The sequence below is a fragment of the Grammomys surdaster genome, unplaced genomic scaffold (assembly GCF_004785775.1).
Source record: "Grammomys surdaster isolate TR1022 unplaced genomic scaffold, NIH_TR_1.0 125749, whole genome shotgun sequence".
NCBI lineage: Eukaryota > Metazoa > Chordata > Mammalia > Rodentia > Muridae > Grammomys > Grammomys surdaster.
This window is the reverse complement of record NW_021620581.1, coordinates 1,291,953-1,296,461: the sequence shown is the minus strand read 5'-3', so window position 1 is coordinate 1,296,461 and position 4,509 is coordinate 1,291,953.

Below are 4,509 nucleotides of genomic sequence, written 5' to 3'. Positions count from 1 at the left end.
GCCCACCCCCAACATCTACCCCATTGATGAACTGCTAGAATACATGATGGAGCTGGTCCAGCAGATCCAAAACTTCAAGATATTCATGACACAGAGCAACAACAAGAAATCCAAGGAGTCCCAGTGAGGTTCCAGTATTGATGCAGTAGCAGAAGCCAGAGGGTTTACACCGAACGAATGAGTCATTGCAAGGAACATTTGCAAACAAAGAAGTATAAACAAAAAGGCATACTGTGGGTCACACAGTGTCATAATGCAGCTTCTACAATGAGATTTTTTTTCTTTGTTTGGAGAGGTTGCAAGGGCGGAGGGCTGATAGGAGGGGAGGGGGAGAGGAGTGAGACTGGGGTAGATGGTGTGAAATTCACAAAGAACCAATAAAAAACAACCTCAAATACTTCTAATAAGAAAACTGAAAAATGTAAAAATAATATTTTCCATTATTTTATTAAATTTCTTCTATTCTCATAAGAAATGCAGTTTTACAGTATTAAATGAGTGCCTTAAGAAAGTTCACCAAAATCCTACTGCTAAGTCAGTTACCAAAATTAATGTTTCATCAATGCTCCTGAAAATAAATGGTAAGTACTGTAGTCAGATACATTTCAAAAATCATTTATTTCAAGAAATTCAAAAATCAAAATAGCAGAAATGTCAAACCAAACAGGCTTGGATGGATTTAATTCCGAAGGTAGAGAAATATTTCAATATCTTTGTAATCCATTTAAAGATTATGAATTTGGCAAATTCAAGGTTAACTACACCATATGAAAATTGCATGGGCATCTTAGGATTTTATTGCTGTGAAGAGACACCATTTTCAAGGCAACTCTTATAAAGGTAAACATTTAATTGGGTCTAGTTTACAGTTTCAGATGTTTAATCCATTATCGTCATGACAGTAAACATGGCAGTGTGCAGGCAGACATGATGCTGGAGGAGCCAAGGGTTCTACATCTAGATCCAAAGGCAGCTAGATAGAGACTATCATTTCATACTGGGTAGAGCTTGAGCATAAAAAACTCAAATCCCACCTCCCATAGTAACACACTTCCTCCAACAAGGTCATATCTCCTCCAATAGTGCCACTCCCTATGCCCAAGCATTCAAACATATGAGTCTATCAGTCAAACCACCACAATGGACTTCATTGGATTGAGACCTTCGAGTATGTGCTTGTTTTCTTATAGATTCTGTAATAAATCTACACAAATTTAGCAGTTTAAATTAATATAATCGCATTTGTAACAACTTTTTTGATCAAAAACCTGAAATGAGGCTCACCATATCAATTATAGTGTTGTTCACATGAACTTTTCTATAAATGTTGTAGTCAAGATTTACATGAGGTATAGACTTCTGTGTGGAACAATTGAATACTCAGTAAATACTATTCTTTGCTGGTTGGACAGCTGTAATTAACAAGTACACTTCATTCATTTGCATGTGGATACTCAAATGTCCAATCAATGTTTCTGGAACAGTTTTTGTTATTGTTGTTGCTAGGTTTTTGTCTCATTTTATTTTTGAAAAAATATTATTCTCACATACAATGCTCCCTAAACAGTTTCCATCTCCCAACATTTCCCAACTCCTCCCCATACCTTCACTCTCCCCAAGATCCACTCCTTCTCTGTTTCTCTTCAGAAAAGAGCAGACCTTCAAGAGAAGACAGTCAACCTGGACAAAACAAGTCCCCTAGAGTAAGGTGAAAACATTCATACTGAGGCTGGACAAGACCATCTAGTCAGAGGGAAAGGGACCCAAGAGCAGGCAAAAGAGTCAGAGACACACCTGTTCCAACTGTTAAGAGACACACAAAAGAACCAAGCTAGCAAGGTATACCAAAAAGAGAGCAAAGCATAGTAATTTATTTAAAATCTACATTAATATCCCTTATAAAAAACCTTTCTTTTATTCTAGCTGTCAAGTGAAAATAAAAGTTGAACAAAAGTTGCAAGGCTTATATTCATATTTGTTAATGATCACATTTATACCTCATAAATATTTTATGATTAAGCTTGGAGACAGTTACAATTAATATGCACAAATTAATTTTGCTAGCAACAAAATATACATTATAATTTCCATCATACTGTAAACATATACCAATAAGAGAATTAATGGAAATAAATCATAATTAACCAAACAGAAGAAAACTCAACATTTATTTTAAATTTCTCTTTCAAATAAACCCAGTGTCCAATCAGTTGTCATGGATTCTTCATCATGCATTTACAATCTGTCATTACTCTGCACTTCCATAGCAATACATCAGCTGAGATTTGCCTATCTTGATTATTTACTCATTATTCATGCACCTAGGCTCTCATTATTCTTAATATACTGTCAGTTTCACATTGAGATCACACAGATTATGTCAGTTCTAAATATTAAAGCTTATTTATTGCTGCTTCAGCCAAATTTTGTCACTGACACTTCCCAGAAGCCTCCTCTCTTTGCTTTCCAGCCACTTTGGTTTTAAATATTATTTCTCCTTAGTAATTGATTTTTCCCCTTATTTGTTATTACCTATGGTAACCAAAATACTGCTTATCATGCAAGTCTACCTTCGAAATAATTACATTTGCCTTTTACTTGAGCTTTAAAAAATGTGGTTTGGGCCTGAATAGTACAAGCACATGCACCTGTTCCCTTGGCTATGAGTAGATTTCTAATGTAGGGCAGGATGTATGGAACATCAATCAAATCAGCACAGAAAAACAGTGCTACAATGCCTATCAAGAGAAACCTCTTCCACAACTTCCCTTGCTGTACTATGAGAGCTTACTCTTTTATTTTTGTCCAACTTCCAGAGATCCTAGATAACTACATAGCCCCATGTGGTTTCTTTTTAAGAGCCTAAGGTATGACATTTCTCTTTGAACATGCCAACTGGGGTCCATATAACTGTAATAGTCAAACTCAAGTGGATCACATAGTGCCAACAAGATATGACTATTTCTTTTGGGTTGTTAGGTTGTGTGTATATATATATATATATATATATATATATATATATATATATATAATTTTATGATGATCATTTTCTGTTTCTAGCTGATATTCTTGAGCTACATTATTGTGGTCACAGACAGACTGGAGTTAATGTTATAAACATTAAAGTTCAATGAATGGGGCACTTCACTTAAGTTTCTTTGCAATTACTAGTTAGGCGAGACACAAATATACTAATGAAATATAGGCAGAAACACTACCACCAGGAAGATATAATGAAAAAAATGCACAGCAGGAATGTGTTGATTAATCTGTCTTGTTTTGACTCCAACTAATGAAGCAGAGTCCCACAGAGTCTAGAAGAATAGAGATGGTATGCATTTATTTATTACCTTATTACTTTTGTTTTGTGAACAGAAATAAAATACAACTGAAAATATCAAACAGGAAAGAAGAGGCTTAATTAAGTAGAAATGTAGTATATGCAAACATTTTTGTCATTGTAAATTATTTACTGTGTTTTTTTCTTTTTTGTGTGCCTGAAAGCACATTGATAAAAATACTTAAGGCATACCTAATTTAATACTGTTACAGCTTTTCCCTTTAAATGGGTAAGTATCTGTAATGTTTAGCTTGACAATTAGAAATCCAATGATAATGGTATTTTAACCTGGTGATGATAAGACAAAACCTAGTGACCAAATATAGTGAAAAAGTCAGTACATGCCAGAAAAGAGTTCCACATTTGAATGTATAGCTCTCCTGCTCTATGTAACATAGAAATTTCTTACCTTTATTCAGGAATGAACCTTACCTTCCTGTACAAACCTGTTTACTTTGTTGTAATACCCATCATAAAATCACAGTGGAAAGATTTAGGACTCCTGAGAATACATGAGGATTAGACTTTCAAAGCTAGAAGAAGCCCCAGGTATAATTTTATCCATTTCTTTTTCACATTTCATGAGTGTAAGAGGCTAGAAGTGCTGAAAGGATTATGTCTATTTGTGTGAGCGTACTGAAATCAGAACAAAAGATCATGTCAATGACATTGAGGCCCCCACTGATTCTAATTAAGGATTCTGTAGAGTTGCTGGGTAATGGTGGTGCACGCCTTTAATCCCAGCACTAGGGAGGCAGAGGCAGGCGGATTTCTGAGTTCCAGGCCAGCCTGGTTTACAGAGTGAGTTCCACCACAGCCAGGACTACACAGAGAAACCCTGTCTCGAAAAACTCCCCCCCAAAAAACAAACAAACAAACAACAATAAAAAAAGTATTCTGCAGCGAACAAAGTTTATACCTAAAGATTTAGAGATAATTATTTAAACAGCCAAAATAAAACAAAGAGCAACTGATTTGATTTAGTTTTTCTAAGGGACTTTATTTTTCTGAATAAATATATCAATTTCTTTACCTTGGCTTCCAATGTTCTTCTAACAAATCTAAGAGTTTATGTTGCTTGTACAAGTGAACATAGTACAGGCAACAGCAATAGAAATCAGCACATATTAAGTCTATAACGCATACTTTGAGAGTGAACCTTTAAATTG